This window comes from Sinohyriopsis cumingii, chromosome 18, assembly GCF_028554795.1.
Source record: "Sinohyriopsis cumingii isolate HCF-2022 chromosome 18, ASM2855479v2, whole genome shotgun sequence".
NCBI lineage: Eukaryota > Metazoa > Mollusca > Bivalvia > Unionida > Unionidae > Sinohyriopsis > Sinohyriopsis cumingii.
In genome coordinates, this window is record NC_142978.1 from 49925469 (window position 1) to 49943196 (window position 17728).

General features: G+C 35.4%; 1 protein-coding gene across 4 annotated transcripts in view; it reads left to right on the plus strand.

The window, feature by feature from the left end:
* Nucleotides 1–14359: 14359 nt before the first annotated feature.
* The window catches only part of LOC149776606 (uncharacterized), a 51902-nt gene continuing 48533 nt past the window's right edge, over nt 14360–17728 (plus strand). For 2 of the 4 annotated variants that reach the window (XM_089941095.1, XM_089941097.1), the window contains exon 1: nt 14360–14500. The gene's annotated coding sequence lies outside the window, so the exon portion shown is untranslated. The remainder of the gene's footprint in view (nt 14501–17728) is intronic. The other 2 variants (XM_089941096.1, XM_089941098.1) reach the window with 2 other exon arrangements.

Genomic DNA, 17728 nt, shown 5'->3' on the forward strand with positions numbered 1-17728 from the left:
ATACTTCAAGACAACTACCAACACCCATGCTCATCACTCAACAGTACCCAGGGGTCATATGTATTATCTGTCACACATATGATGGTCTTCCTACTGTGAGTACATATATGAAGTTTATTTAGAAAATATATGAAAATGTATCATTGTAATTTCTTATATTTGACCTCTGATCTGCTCCCCCACCTCCCGCTAAAAACAAACTGAACCATGGACCCTTGGAACAGGAATCAAGAATGACAGCCCTCATATTTGAGACAAAGGGCCCCACAATATCCACAGAACACCTTTTAAAGATGAATGGGAATAATAAAGCATAAATTATTTATTCAAATTATGTCATACAATTACTAGTGTTGGCATTAAATTAGATTACATATTTATTTCAATGGATAACGAGACCAAGTACTAAGATACTAAGAAATTGGAATGACAAAGTCATGCCCATCATAAGCTACTTTGTGTTGGTCATGACATGTACAGTACCATACAAGGACATCTGCATCATTGTGTGTGTGTGTGTTTTAACATTAGTACCATATAAGGACATCTGTATCATTATGTGTATGTGTGTCTGTGTGTGTGTTTTAACATTAGCAGTGATATACATATTATGTCATTAAATGTGATATCTTCCACTCGATTCATCAGTTGAAGTAAGCAAATGTTTTAAAAAGTTCACTCAAACATTTCAAGAACAAAACCAGTGTATAATGGAAATCTAATATATAAAAAAACATTTTATCTATTCTTCTAACTGTAACAAGGTCCAGTCATTTTCCAGGACAAAGCATTATTTATGTTTAATACCAATGATTTTCCAGTTACAAAATGAGTGCAAGAAGCAGTCTTTTCCCATATGTCAGGCCTCTTTACCTTGTATGATTAACTTATTTATAATGGTTCCATACCAGCTGAGGCCCCCATCTCGTATGATTAACTTATTTATAATGGTTCCATACCAGCTGAGGCCCCCATCTCGTATGATTAACTTATTTATAATGGTTCCATACCAGCTGAGGCCCCCATCTTGCATGATTAACTTATTTATAATGGTTCTATACCAGCTGAGGCCCCCATCTCGCATGATTAACTTATTTATAATGGTTCCATACCAGCTGAGGCCCCCATCTCGCATGATTAACTTATTTATAATGGTTCCATACCAGCTGAGGCCCCCATCTTGTATGATTAACTTATTTATAATGGTTCCATACCAGCTGAGGCCCCCATCTCGTACGATTAACTTATTTATAATGGTTCCATGCCAGCTGACGCCCCCATCTTGCATGAATGAGGAGAAAAAACACTAGTATGAGAAAAAGCAAAACAAAGAAATAACTAATGAAGATACATATAACAAACATTAAATATGTGTCCTGAACTGCTGGGATGAACACTTAGTTCATAATAAAAATTATCAAATATTATATAAAATAACCAACACAACAAAGACATCAAACAGTTCAAAGTTTGTAATTTTTTAAGAATCGTAAAGTCCTTTCTTACACTTATTGGGTCTTAAACATAAAATGAAAAGAAATTAAAAGAAAACGAAAACACAGCTTGTACAAAAATGTGGTACACATGATAAATACAATGGACTCCTGACAAATCATAGGGACCCAAGTGTAAGCTAATCAGATCTGTAAACTCTTTTGCTATCTCTAAATACTAATTTTCATATCCAATCTGTATCCCCTCCCCAATTACTTAAGCCACTTAGTCCATACTTTACTGTCAAAGGAAACCATTATTTTCACTTCTGACAAAAAAGATGAGACAAACCTTGTTTCTTGTGGTTTACAGATTATGTTCTAACCAGTCAAGAAATAAACCCTATCTTTCATCCATTTTCATCTAAATAATGTCCATTCTTAACATCTTGCTGTCTAAAATATTATCAAAGTACTCATGAAGAAGAAGAAAGTTGCCATAGCTAGTGGATAGCTCTAGTACACAGCCACATGTATGGGCAATTGGTCTCAGGGTAAATGCAGACACTGATGGTGTAAATCTAACTTGAATTTCTTTGCCAACAATCAGATCACTTCCAGTACAAAATCACAAAAATGCTATCTTGTCTTTACTACAGCTTTTGATGTATTGCCTCAAAGCATCAAGTGTGAGCTTTTCTGCTTTTGAAATATCATCTGGTAATTGAAGCAAGTTCAAAACCGTTTTGTTTGTCACATGCAAATCTCTGTACACTACCTCAAGTCCTGTGTTGGGTAGCAATGATCTCAAATAACACTGAAGTAATGGTGACCAGCACTCTGTTACAAATGAAGGTTTTTGCACTATCTGATGATGAGAAATAACTAGCTTTCTGATGTTGTCTTTTGTGGGCAACATACATGTTTCATAGCTTGAAAATACATCACAAAGATCATCTTCATCCATGCTATCAAAATCATTCAATGTCATTTCAAAGATTTTCCTATCCGTAGTGGACAGAGAAGACAGAAAAGTATTTCTCATTTTGGACATCCTTTCCATTAATGAATCTCTGAAGAAACACTCACGACAGCTGAATGGGCAAGTCCCCTTCCTGTTTATATCCACATATGAGAACCTTGGCCACTGCCTCCCATTGTTCTCTCCTCATGATATGCACAGTTGTCAGGATTTTGATGTCAGACTCAACTGTTTGTTTAATATAGAAGGTCTCCAAGAATTCTGAAACAACATCTCTGAAAACACCCCCAGCATCCTCACCTCTTTCAGATACAAGTTCTACCTGTAACTGATTTAATCTAGGATCAAAGTTGGCATCCAGAAAATAATTCATCACATCATCAAACACATGACCTCTCTTAACTATTACTTTCTTAACACTCTCATTCAAAGAACTGTGCCATCTAGTTCAGATCTGGTATTAAAATAGTCATCACCTGGGTGAAACAATATTTCATTGTCAGAACTGTGCTGGTCTAACATAGAATCTAATACAATAGAAGGCATGATGGTATTTTGTGTACAATTTGCATACATGTTGGCATAACTTGCATGTTGAAGTGCATGATGGGGGGTGCTAAGGGTCTCAACAGATTCAAATATTGACTCAACTGGCTATGACTGACTGGGTGTGACTTTCTGCAATGATTCAAATGAAAAGTCTTCTTTTGACTGAAGATGTATCGGTACTGCTATATCCAGAGGACATGTAATCAGAATGCTTTCAGCTTGTTCACAGTTTGATGCTTTAGGAATTCTATTCATAAAAGTTACAGGTGGTTTATGATAGAACTCTAAGCCATGATGTAATGTTTCTGGTACGCTTATAGTGTTCTCTTCAGTGAATGGCTCAGAAAGTATTGTTATTTGATCTTGAAGAGTGAGACTTTCTGTATTGAGTGAATCTTTTTTCCCTGTGACCATATAAAGTCTCAGCAAACTTACCTTTGAGGATTCATATAATTCTTCAATTGTTTCATTTTGGATTTCTCTGTTGGAAAAATCTGTTAATTTAAATACAAAATCCACAATACTACCAAGTGGGGCATGATTGGTTGGGAAAAAAAAGTGTTTTAGTTTTATCCAAGACTTCTTCTTTCCTCCTATTTCTTGGCAATTCAATTTTGCGAGTTCCTCCTCCTTTTGCTGTCCTTAAATGCTTTCCATCATGTATCCATCCCAATTCTACTTTCCTGTTTTCTTTAAAAGCATTTCTGTTATACTGTCTTGCCATAGTTCTTTTTCTCCACTTCAAAGAAGACTCTGAAAAACATTTATCCTGGAATTCTGCTGGAACTGTATCATGACAATGCCTAGTTTTCACAATGCCCAACTTGGTACGTAAAGTTTGAATTAGCTTGGTTTTTCTTTCTTTAATTCCCTTGATATCATGATTCATGTTTCTTCTTAATTTCTTCATCTACAAATAATTTCAGCGCTATTCTATCACCAAGTTTTGGCAACATCTGCACCAAGTCATCCACACTCATTAGCTGATAACTGTAAGATCCAACTGGAACAAGAAATAAAAGGGAATGGCAATATGAAGAAAATTAGTAAGAACAGGACATTATATGGTACAGAAAATCAGGATCAAACAGGCAAAGGAGGGAATCTAGATATGTAGACATACTCGGACACAGAATAATTTCCCCTCTTCTACAATCATTTTCCATTGAATTGTGCAAGTATAAATCTCTGGCAGAATGCAAGCATATATATATATATATAGTTAGTTAGTTAGAGAGAATGAGAGAGAGGGGAGGGGGCTGACAGACAGAAAATATACCTGTTCAAAAGAAGTATTCAAACAGGCCAAATTTAGGCTTGATCCCAATTACCTATCTGTAAATAAACTGTATCCTTTTCTATATATCTTTCCTCTAATATAAAGATGATTACTCTTGCATCTTTGATTTTAAAAACCAACTAATGTCAACAAAGATCAACATTAAAGTACAGTCTCATAGAACAACCTGAATTTGATAAGAAGTTGTGTTTATTGAGTAGGTGATTCATCTGCCTCATTTTCTTCAATCAGCAATAAGCTACCACGAACATGGCAATATTTCCCCCATGACCCTGCTGCCAAATGGCTGAATGTGAACTTGGTGTCAAATCCCAATGTTTAAGTTAACAAAGTTAATCACTGTGAATAATGATATAAAACCTAGTCAATATTGTTCTTAGAATCACAAACAACAGCTTCCAAGCTCTAGCTAATATGAAGCTTCATGTTAAATGTACATTTTAATTTAAAAAACACATGGGCACCATTACACAGACAAATTCTCACTGGCTGGCCTAAACAGCATGATGAAATTGAATGCTTTGATCCTTTTCTTTTATGTAATGGCATTGTTGTATAATTATGCTTATTTGAACATGAGTAATAATTCAATGTAAATCTTTTAAAGAGTCTGCATGTATACATATGTATACATTGATAGGGTTTAGTGATACATCAACATAATCCTAGTTATACAGCACTGGGCAAAATTATTACCAATGGTAAACCTTTCTGAATAAATGCAAGCATATGTTCATAAAAGATGCCAGTTACAGACACAAATTAGGGATGTAAAAGTCTTTAAACTTGGGTATATGAAACAAACAATAATGTTAAAGCAGGGTAATATCCTGTAAATATGGAGAAATATTTTCAAGAATAATTTTGTGGTTGTGTCAATAAGGGTTCAGAGTTCTGCAATACTTAATGTCTCATTAGACTGGTATAGAGGATTATGTAATTAATACAGTGCCAGAAGAATAATGGATATCCAGGATATCATATCTGATGTGCTAATGAAAATAATAACACATCTTTGGTGTTTTTTATTGCAAATTAAGTCAGCATTACAAGGGAGAGGTACCTGTTATAATCTCATGATTTATTTCTAAATTTACCTGTATTAAAGGGGCCCCGAGTGGCCGAGTGGTCTAAAGCGCTCTCCGTTACGGATCACTGCCATCTCACCTCTGCCTGCGTGGGTTCGAGTCTCGGATTCAGCCAATGTCGGTATGTGAGAAAGCTTGCCAGTAGCTTCTCGTGGGTCGGTGGTTCTTTCCGGGTTTTCCCGGGTTCTTCCTCCACCATTAATACTGGCTGCCATGTATAGCCTATCGTGTGCTGAAAAATGGCGTTAAACACTACAACAACAACAACAACCTGTATTAAAGGGAAATTGCCTTGTGGATGTGTTTGAGGTTGAGCATTTCATTATAAGATGCTGAAACCTGAGCCAAATTCAATTCTGGTTGAAGGGTAACCATTGCTACAATATACATTATCTATATCAGTGAACAAAATGGAAAAAAAACATATATTTCACTGGAATATCTATACAAGATCTTACAAACAGGAATTATACCATTTTAAATTCAACTATTATCCTTTAAGTTCCACTTCTTAACTCTGCTATACTGCACATTAAAATTTTTGTATTTGTAACGTTTTGCTCTAGGCTTGTAAGATCTCAGATGGCTTGTTTAGCAACCATGCGTTTGTAATATTTAAAAAAGCTTAGCATTTGAATGATGCTAGAGCTCAATACAATGACAATATCTGCTCAAGTATATCTTATCAAATGCATACTTTTCACGATGCATAAGCGCACGTTGAATAAAGCAGACAACCTATTTTGGTTAGCCTAGCAAAAATGCAGTAAATTACACTTGCCGATTCTAAACTGTGCTTTGGTTTTCTACATGTACTTTAATGCATCACATTTGTATGGTTTTTGCATGGTGTTTCTAATCGATTTCTATTAACCAAATTACCAACAAATTTGTACAAATATTCCACATTTCTAATGTTCATACTGATTGGCATTATGGAGTTTATAAAGATGCTTTTGCTCGGAAAACATTTATGCAATTGATAGCAGAAACGTTTTGATGGACCTAGGCTTATATTGGGTTGTAGGAATGACGTTTTGATGGATCTAGGCTTATACTGGGTTATAGGAATGACGTTTTGATGGATCTAGGCTTATACTGGGTTATAGGAATGACGTTTTGATGGATCTAGGCTTATACTGGGTTATAGGAATGACGTTTTGATGGATCTAGGCTTATACTGGGTTATAGGAATGACGTTTTGATGGATCTAGGCTTATACTGGGTTATAGGAATGACGTTTTGATGGACCTAGGCTTATACTGGGTTATAGGAATGACGTTTTGATGGACCTAGGCTTATACTGGGTTATAGGAATGACGTTTTGATGGACCTAGGCTTATACTGGGTTATAGGAATGACGTTTTGATGGACCTAGGCTTATACTGGGTTATAGGAATGACGTTTTGATGGACCTAGGCTTATACTGGGTTATAGGAATAACGTTTTGATGGACCTAGGCTTATACTGGGTTATAGGAATAACGTTTTGATGGACCTAGGCTTATATTGGGTTATAGGAATAACGTTTTGATGGACCTAGGCTTATATTGGGTTATAGGAATAACGTGGCAATGTCTCTTTTATTGCAATTTGCACTGACATACCTTTTCCTGCTCCATTTTTTTCAACTGCATCATGACATTATATGCCTCTTAGAATTTCACTTAGCTCTGGCTCCATCATCGATCACTTGCTGAAATTAAATAGAACCGGAATCCATGTTAAGCTAGAGTATATGTGCAAGAATCAAATTTGGTAGCGGTACCGGGTATGTGTATGTCAATAGTACACTGTACCAAGAGAACACTAAATATTAATGTGGGCCTAGGTGCTGTATGCAGTTGTTTGTTTTTTTATTTTTCATTTTCAATTGACCTATGTCCACCTACCCAACATCCCGCAGTGGCGGAGTTTGCTTGGCCTTGGCAGTTGCCCTTCCGAAGATTCATTCATTTTCAAAAAGAAATAGGCGAAACTTAAATTCATTTGAATACATTAAGAAATAGAGCAATAATCTTGTCATTTTCACTTACGACTGTAAAAAAAATTATGTCCATACTCACCTAAAGACGCAGAGGATTTGACAACAGAAATAAAAAACTTATTCAGGTTGAATGTAAGGAAAGGATTGTCTAAATCACAAAAGTATTGCATTTATTTGTAATAGTATTGTGAATATTCGCAATAAGTATTGCGTTTATTCGCAATATTCGCAATAAGTATTGCGTTTATTCGCAATAAGTATTGCAAATATTCGCAATAAGTATTGTGTTGATTCACAATAAGTATTGCGTCTATTCGCAATATATTTATTTTTTTACAGACACGATTTGGCACTAATGGGCTTCCGTACATAACAACAAACCACGATGGAAAAAAAACGATTGACAGACAAAATTAAAATCATTGAAGAAGACGAAAATCAGGGGAGAATAATAAGGGCGGGAAAATTTACACAGATCTACAACATGGCAAAAAACATATAAACGAGAAGAATTTAGAAAAGGGGATCAGGTAAAATTTTAAACAAAATCAAAATAAACAATGTAACCCATATTGTAAAAGAAGATATCCTAAATAGTATTTCCCAATATTATAAAGAACTATACACCACACAGAACATAGACTTCAGTACAATCGACAGCTACTTAAAAAATGTCGACTGTGAGATAACATCAACAGTACACTAAGAGACCAATGTGATGACGTCATCTCAGATGAAGAAATCACAAAGAGTATAGCTACACTCAGGTCTCACTGGATAGTTTCGTATTTTGACACCCCCCTAATTTTTAAGGTAGAAGGCATGAACCTAATTATCACAAGCCTAGCATTTATAAATTCACACATAAGCTAAATCTGTAATGTGGTTCAGATTTACTTTGAGTTAGGCTTGGAAATAGGTTGGCTTGTTGGTGACTGCCTGTCACAGTTAGGTCTCACTGGACAGTTTATCTGGTGAATTTTTATCCAACGATGACCAATTACAGAAAAATGAGAATAATTTTACACTGAAGATACAAATAAAAACAAACTAATGATTTTTGTAGAAAGCATACATGTGAGATTTTGACTGCAGTAATCAGGTTAATTCCTGATGCAACTGGTGGTTTTTATACTGAACCAACACTGCCACCAACCCCTAAATTTTACATTCATTTTTTACAAGAAATAGCTATTTTGAATATTTTTCTGTGACAAGGCAGCTAAAAGAATCAGTATGTGCCTTATGCATGAATAAAGTTCACTAGTACTATAACAAATTAGCATACGTTTCATCACCCCTCAACCATCTAGATTTTTAGATATTTACCTCTGTAGCAGACACACATAAATACGTAAGCCAAGTCGACAGCTCATTTGCAGCCCAAGTTACGCATTTGATCTCCAATGCAAATCTAACTGTGACAGGCAGTCACCAACAAGCCAACCTATTTCCAAGCCTAACTCAAAGTAAATCTGAACCACATTATAGATTTAGCTTATGTGTGAATTTATAAATGCTAAGCTTGTGATAATTAGGTTCATGCCTTCTTCCTTAAAAATTAGAGGGATGTCAAAATACGAAACTATCCAGTGAGACCTTAGATTTGCATTGGAGATCAAATGCGTAACTTGGGCTGCAAATGAGCTGTCGACTTGGCTTACGTATTTATGTGTGTCTGCTACAGAGGTAAATATCTAAAAATCTAGATGGTTGAGGGTGATGAAAAGTATGCTAATTTGTTACAGTGCTAGTGAACTTTATTCATGCACGAGGCACATACTGATTCTTTTAGCTGCCTTGTCACAGAAAAATATTCAAAATAGCTATTTCTTGTCAAAAATGAATGTAAAATTTAGGGGTTGGTGGCAGTGTTGGTTCAGTATAAAAACCACCAGTTGCATCAGGAATTAACCTGATTACTGCAGTCAAAATCTCACATGTATGCTTTCTACAAAAATCATTAGTTTGTTTTTATTTGTATCTTCAGTGTAAAATTATTCTCATTTTTCTGTAATTGGTCATCGTTGGATGAAAATTCACCAGATAAACTGTCCAGTGAGACCAAACAAAATCAAAATAACCAATGTAACCCATACTGTAAAAGAAGATATCCTAAACAGTATTTCCCAATATTATAAAGAGCTATACACCACACAGAACATAGACTTCAGCAAAATCGACAGCTACTTAAAAAATGTCGACTGTGAGATAACATCAACAGTACATAGAGACCAACGTGATGACGTCATCTCAGATGAAGAAATCACAAAGAGTATAGCTACACTCACTAAAAAGAAATCGCCAGGGAAACATGGACTCACCGTGGAATGCTACCAAAAGTTCCACGGTGAACTAACGCCGATCTTAAACGCTTTATATAATAATATATTTTTAAGTAAAAATAAAATAACTAAATGTATGAGGGAGGGGGTTATCACAATTATATACAAAGGGAAAGGGGATAGAGACGAGATTAAAAACTGGAGGCCCATATCTCTTTTAAACACAGACTATAAGATTTTAAGTAGGATTTTAACAAATAGAGTAAAGGGTGGGATAAACAAAATAATTAATGTAAATCAAACTTGTGGGTGAAAAGGGAGGGATATACACACCAATATTTTAAACATTAAAACTATAATTGACTACATAAATGAAACTGGTAAGAAGGGTGCTATGGTACGGTTCGACCATGAGAAAGCTTTCGACCGATTAGAACAAAACTATTTACAGAATGTATTTTAAAAAATTTGGTTTCGAACCCAACTTCCGGAAATCGACCGAAATCCTATACACTGGGATAATTTCATGTGTACAGGTAAACGGGAAATGCACGAAAGAATTTGAAATACAACGATCAGTGAGACAAGGATGTCCACTATCAATGCTATTATACGTAATGGCAATATAAATCCTAAGTCACAAGATAAGAAACAACCCAGAAATACAAGGCATACAAATACCAAACCTAAAAAAAAGAATTAAAAAAAAAATGCTCCAACATGCAGATGAATGCACCAACTTTATAAGAGAGGGGAAATGCTATAAGCATCTAGTAGAAGAATTTGACAAATTTGGTATAGCGTCGGGTTACAAAATAAACCACGTCAAGACCGAAATCTTAAAATTAGGTAATTGGAGGGGCAACCACCCTTGATTACCCCCCCCACACACACACACACACACCTACTGAGAGACACTGTAAAGGTTCTAGGGGTTTACTTTGGTAAAAAAAGAAGCTGTAGAAAACTATATACATATTATCAACAAGATAAGAGAAAATGTGAAAATCAGGGCCATGGCGCCATTATGTATCATGGAGCGGGCCTAAGTGGTCAAGACTTATTTATACTCAGATATTAACTATATAATTAAATCCATATATATGGATAACAAAATTTTAAACAAAATATACAATGAACGTAAGGGGGGGGGGAGAATTGTCCCTGGTGGGTGTCCCGCCTAATTTGGTTTTCGTTATCTAGGGGTTGACCGCCCTCGATGTTATTGCCCGGTTCGAGTAAATATAAATATAAGTGGTGGAACTTATATGTGAAATATATAGAGATCTGAGCAGGTATATAGAACAAACCAACATGAGCCCCCGTACATGTAAACAAACAATTTAATCAATTACAGAAAAAGACACTGCGAAAATTCATTACATCAGGAATATACTCTGCTTTTAGAAATTTAAACTTTCACCGAAATACAAAGAAAATGCAAATAGATTAAAATAAAATAGCCGATCTGTTTACTGATAGATTTAGTTCATCATAGGATCGAGTGAACAATCAAAGTCAACGTCTTGCACGATTGCATAACCTGTTCGTCCTCAGTTGTTCTGCTGCCACTGTAGCTGTTCAGACGCTTGGATCTCAGGATAATACTTTCCACCATCCATCTCAGGATACTCTCAGAATACGTTTCAGAAATTAATATGTCTCAGGATTGCGTCACATGATTATGCGTCTCACTGCACTTCTCTCTATACTTCTCAGTATACGTCTCAGAATAACATCACATCATACGTCCCAGAATAATGCGTCTCAGGATAATACGTCTCAGGATTATACATCTCGGGAGCTATTTTCTCCCTTTTAAATAAATATAAATAGAGACAACCTAAATTTCCCATTATTTATGAAACAGTTAATTCTTCATTATTCTCCCTCGTTATCAGATTTTACTATCAGTGCTCGACAGATGCTAAGGCTATCAATCGACTCCACATATCCTATAATGACCCTAGTTAGTCAAATGGCTAATTCGTTACGCCTTGACCTTACACAGTAACACATACGCAAGGCCTGGGGTTCTGAGCCAGCCTCAATTTACACAGCGAATAAATAGGATACATCACATCAATCAATTACTAGATCATTTCAGTCAATACACACTTATTCTTAATCATATGTGAAATATTCTAAACTCGGCGAATTCACACGGATTCTCGTAATCAAATTAACTAATGTAATGTATTAAATTCTTAGAACATAATTCTTATGCAAACAAGACAACAAATTCAAACAATTTGTCAAACTTGTCTAAAGAAGATTAATGTACGACATTCCTATGCATAAATTCAACACAGTTATACTTCATAAAGCAAATTATTACACGAATGTAGAAAAAAGATTCATGCAACTACAAGTAAATAACCTCAGCAAAGCATTATATATGGCATCAACAAATTCCATGGAATTGTCACACTACCTTTGTTTTCAACGTTCCTCCCTCTAATCGGCAAATTATTTCATCGGTTCCTTTCGACAATAGTCCCCTTTTGGACAACCGTTCTTTTACGAGGAATTTCTTGCAAATCCCCTGGAGCATACGCTGTTTTCTCTCGTAGAAAAGCTTAGACTGATTAGAATTTCCGATGTGGCAATTTTTAAACCTAGAAAATTTTGTGTGGGAAACACACCCCTTATTTAACGTAACCAATCAGAATCAAATATCTCTGCCGCCTTTTTCCAGAGGCGCCCAAGTCAGGGTGAGCTTGACCTGGTAGTTTGAGTAACAGAGTTTCTGCGATTTCTCAACTGTGACAGCTTTGCCATGAAAAATGAAGTTTTCCTTGTCCCTAATAGTCAGCCTGGCTGCTGTATAAACAAATGCTTAATTAGGAACAAAATTATCCCTCTAAAGGACATTACCGTACATGGTAGTATGGCGATATGATACGCGCCTGTCTCAATAAATCTAATTAATGGTTCTCTGGTCTCAACTAATGTATTCTTGTTAGATCACCAGAAATTTGACACTTCACAATGAAATAACAGATTATATATGGAATCATAAAATGCATTATGTAAAAAAAGAGACATTATATAGGGCCAAAAGTAGACAGGGTTTGGGGTTGCCGAGCACCCTACTTCTAAAATTAACTAACATAATCAATAGATTAAAAAAATTACAATCAGACCCGGCTACAGCGTGGGAAGTACTGTACATCTACTGGTTCGGCTTCACCTTGAGAAACTGACCATATAAAAAAATAACAAATTAATTTTAAAAAATTCGAAGTACCACGCAAATTTAAACATATAAGAGAACTAAGTGGTACAAATAAGAATATTAACCACAATACGAACTCAATACGTCTTACGACGAACACACACACACATATATATATATATATATATATATATATATATATATATATATATATATATATATATATATATATATATATTTAACCGTCAGGCTGATATAACGCAATTTATGTTGGAATTGGGGGAGAGAGGGGGAGGGAGGAATCGGCATTACAGACCGAAGGGTCGAGTAGCGCAATTGCGAGCCGATGCCATACCTATACCTCCTCCTCTCACCCCACAACAGCCATATTTCAATGAAAATTTAAAATTATATTTCAAATATTAAAATAAAAAAACATAACTTTTTTTAAAGAGAAAAGGGAAGAAACGGAAAAAGGGAAAGAATTTTTTAATTTAATTTTTTTTTCTTTTCTCTGAAAGAAAATTCTAAAGACATATATAGTAAGGGATACAGGGAAACTATACGGGGGAAGTAAAAGGCGATGACATCATGGGGCTAAGTCACATGGCGCTACGCGAAGTGGACAGGCCAATGAAAGAGTCTTTGAAAACGCCCCATGTAGAACATAAACAGACAAAACAGAGACACAAATACATACTGGATAACACTTAGTTTAAAACACTACTAACTTCTTCTATATCTTAAACACCATACAGCTCCCGCACTGTTTGGTTGACCACTACACAATAATGTGGTCTCATAAACAATTTTGGATCTTTCAATAAAGGATAATCAGATAAACTAAATAATGGAGGCCTAACTCGACCCAGGAGAAACACATTGAGCATAAAGAAGTGTGAACCTTGGATCGAGCGTAACCTACCTATCAACATTTTTAAAAACTATTATGAGGAACGACACATATTATCACTCGAATAATACAATAGGAAATTATTTTTTTTAAACAAAATCTAAATAGTACACCGTTCCGTCGTCAAAATTCGAAAACCATACAACAAATTAAAAGATAAAATATAACATATCCTAACGGATCTTAAATCCAAATTAGGAAGAAATACATCTGGGAAAGATATTTGATTTATACTTGCTGTCTCAAACATACAGAAAATATAGCATACACATAGCAAACACTGAGACCTAGGCGACCTATAGCAAAGGTCACAAAAAATTTCAAGGGAAGGAACTTCGAGCAAGGTGAGGGAAACCAGACTCGGACGAACAACCCTTTAGATAACACTAAGGAAACATAAATACCCCATCAAAAATTCTAAAAACTAATTTTTTATATAAAATTTTGTTTTAACTAAAATATACAACACATTTGAGGGGAAACACACAAACATAAAACAATTTTTATTTTTTTGGAAATGGGGGGGGGGGTGGCATCTGTCTGGAGCGGTTGCGGCTCTGGTCTTCGAAAAGCTCACTATTTGGTAACTTTTGTCAAAAATCAAACGACGCGTACATAGACCTGTACGGTAATATCATCACGTGATCCATGACGTTTTGGGACAAACCGAAATGGAGACGATGGTTTTCGTCTTGTGTATGCTTTGTTGTTAAATATTTTAATCGTATCAGATATCAGAATTTGAAAATGTTGAGACCGTAAAACAAACGATCAGACACTTTGCAGGTTAGTTTGGTCCTTTAGACGTTATTTCATGTTTAATTAGTCGTGTTAGAATGGGAAAGAGTAGGACACTTTCATTTTATTTTACTTCCTTTAATTTTAAAATGGGTCTTGTTTTAAATTTGTTAGTTAGGGCCTATAACAACAGTAGGTACATTTATAACTTTTTATATTACCGATAAGGTGATTTCATGTTGTCAGAGGTTTCGCCGTACTTTATTCAGACTCCTGTATCTAATCCTAGAGGCTATAATGTAAGTTGACTAGTTTGCCAAGTTTGTGGTAGGGTAGCTACGATGTCGTAGCCTCAACTTGATTTGTTGTGGTTGTCCACGAGGTACGAGTAAGGATACTAATATTAGTACTAGTGGTAGGGCTGTCAAAAACCACGGAAAACTTCACCCGGGTACCCGTTGCGCCGTTTAACGGGTAACCGGGTACCCGTTAGAACATGAAAGACATGTACAACCCATGTTACTCCACTATCAGATTTTCACAAACCTGGATTGTTGTAGGGTGACTAAACGAACGGACTATTTACATCATTTTGCACATTGTTTATCACACTTTATCCACTATTTCGCTTTCTCTTTTTTGCATTTTACCAATTCGAACTTTCGCATTTTCACATTCGCACTTTACCCACACCTAGTGGGAGATGGCTGATTAGTCTGTCAATGGAGATAATTTATTTTCCAGTTGTACTTCAAATTGTCTATTATAAATTGTGCAATAATATTTTGTTTGATTTGTCAATAATAATGAATTAATATTACAATGTCGTTTCACTTATTAATAAACTTCCAACAACTTCCACAGTGTTTTGTTATTTATTACTCACGGCGAATGGCGGTAAAAGTCAACTTGCGGCTGAGAAGTTGAATAATAAAGGAGGTTTACACTTAAGTAAGCAAAACATTACAATATTAAAATTTCAAACTAGAATAAAATAACGTTTTTTGAACATTTTTATGAACTAAAAACTAAAAAATGAATGAACTAAGAAAGAATGTATCAAAGCTAAATAATACCAGTCTGTCCTAGCGTGCAAGTACATGATCATTGTCTCCTGCAAAATTTCCAGTTTTTGCTTAAAAAACCAACATATCAATCATATCTGGCGACAAGCTGTGCATATAGGAGCAGTAGATTAATTGGCCCTGCATCCCTCTTCCCAGTTGCAGTCAGCCACAGCTTGTCGGTCGTTCGCTGACTGATGAATAAGTGATATGTTAACATGCGTAGTCTACATATTAGTATTGTTTTGAACTGAGAAGCCGTTTGCACAGCCCAACATGCAGCAGTCGTTTAGTACTTGGGCCGCTGATGCATAACGGGTGGTCCTACTCCTAAATATAGAATGGAGCTGCAACTCAGACCAGCGTACTGCTGACGATATATGATATTTTGATAGTGTTGTCGACAAATTATTTTTGTGAACGGGTACTCGTCATTAATTTTGAATGCCCGGGATTTTCACTACGGTCTGGTACCTGTTGATGCCTTAGTTTGTGGTACAACCTATTAGTATATCGTTACATGTTGGACCCACCACAACCCAACCCCACAGTTCATTGACGGATACCCATAATCATCTTGATAAGGAGACCCTGTGATATGAGATGGGTTGAGGATATTTTTGTGGTCAAAGTATTTCATGTCTGAAGATCCCTTGGTTTTCGATCATATGCTCAGTACATGGAGCCACTGTCAACAAACTTAAACCAGACACAAATATACAAAATAGTGTGCATAGAACAGTTAAATACAAAATAAAACAGTATGCTATGAGGTTTTAGTGCAAAATAGTGTGTTTAGAGGCTTTCATTACATAATGAAACTGTGCTTAGAGGCTGTCAGTATGAAATAAATTTGTATTTAGAGGTTTTTAGTATAAAATAAAACTGTTTAGAGGCTTTAAGTATGAAATAAAAACAACCAGTGTGCTTTGACTTTGAGGCTTTCAATGCAAAATAAAACTAGTTGGAGGCTTTCAGTACGAAGTAAAAACAACCAGTGTGCTTTGACTTTGAGGCTTTCAATGCAAAATAAAACTGTTTAGAGGCTTTCATTGCCAGTAATATTTCACTTGAATATTGAAATGCCAAAGATTATCCCAAAAGCTATGATTTTCACTGAAAGGAAAAACTTTTAAATCTGTGCAGAAGTTCATAGTTTGTACTTGGACATTGTGCTTAATATCACCGGGACAGTTTGACAAGTTTGTACTCATTGTTATGTATATTTGATTTAATTTATATTTGATTTGATTTAATTGTTGGGGCCCCGAGTGGCCGAGTGGTCTAAGGTGCTCTCCATTACAGATCACTGCCATCGGTTCGAGTCTCGGATTCAGCCAATGTGGGTATGTGAGAAAGCTTGCCAGTAGCTTCTTGTGGGTCGGTGGTTCTTTCCGGGGATTTAACGGGTTCTTCCTCCACCATTAATGCTGGCCACCATGCATAGCCTATCATGTGCTGAAAAATGGCATTAAACCCTACAACAACAATAACAACAACATTTAATTGTTTGTTTGTTAGTTTTAAATTCTTTATTCCATTACATGTTATAGTAATGTAATTTTGTTTACTGGAATTTGACATTTTCCAAAAACTAGTTTGACCTAACTGTTTTTTCCTAAATACCTATTATTAGAACTTTGTATCTTAATGCTGACCTAGTTCCTGACCTTGATTCAGAATTAGAGAGAGTTGGAGTAAACACTTTTTTGCTTCATGTTTTTTTATTGTGGGATTTATAGGGTGGAATCGAGGTTGTACTGGTGTATGTGACTGTGAATAGCCTCTATTTCGAAATTCTGATTTTACCGGCATTGCGCAGTAGTTAGATTTAATAGTGATGTATTAAGAAATAATTTTAGTCTGGCTTTTAAACACTTAGACATCAAGGTGTTAATTCTGTTGTGACCAGTTTGAGTTGAAGTTCAATTTTATGGAATTATTAATTCTTTTCCTAGGGAATATTTAAGTGCTCATGCAGAATTCTTGGACAAACACATTTATTGAAATTTTATTTGGAATTCAAACACCGGAATATTATTTTCTGTGGTTCAACAAAGAACTGTAGACACATCAGTACTATAATGGCTACAGTATACGTCATCGCCTTCCATCTTGGATTTTTGTCGGGACTCGAACTCAAATTCATTAGAACATTTCATTACTAGGACTTCTAATTTTTAATTGTTGGATTATTCTTGGATTATTTTTG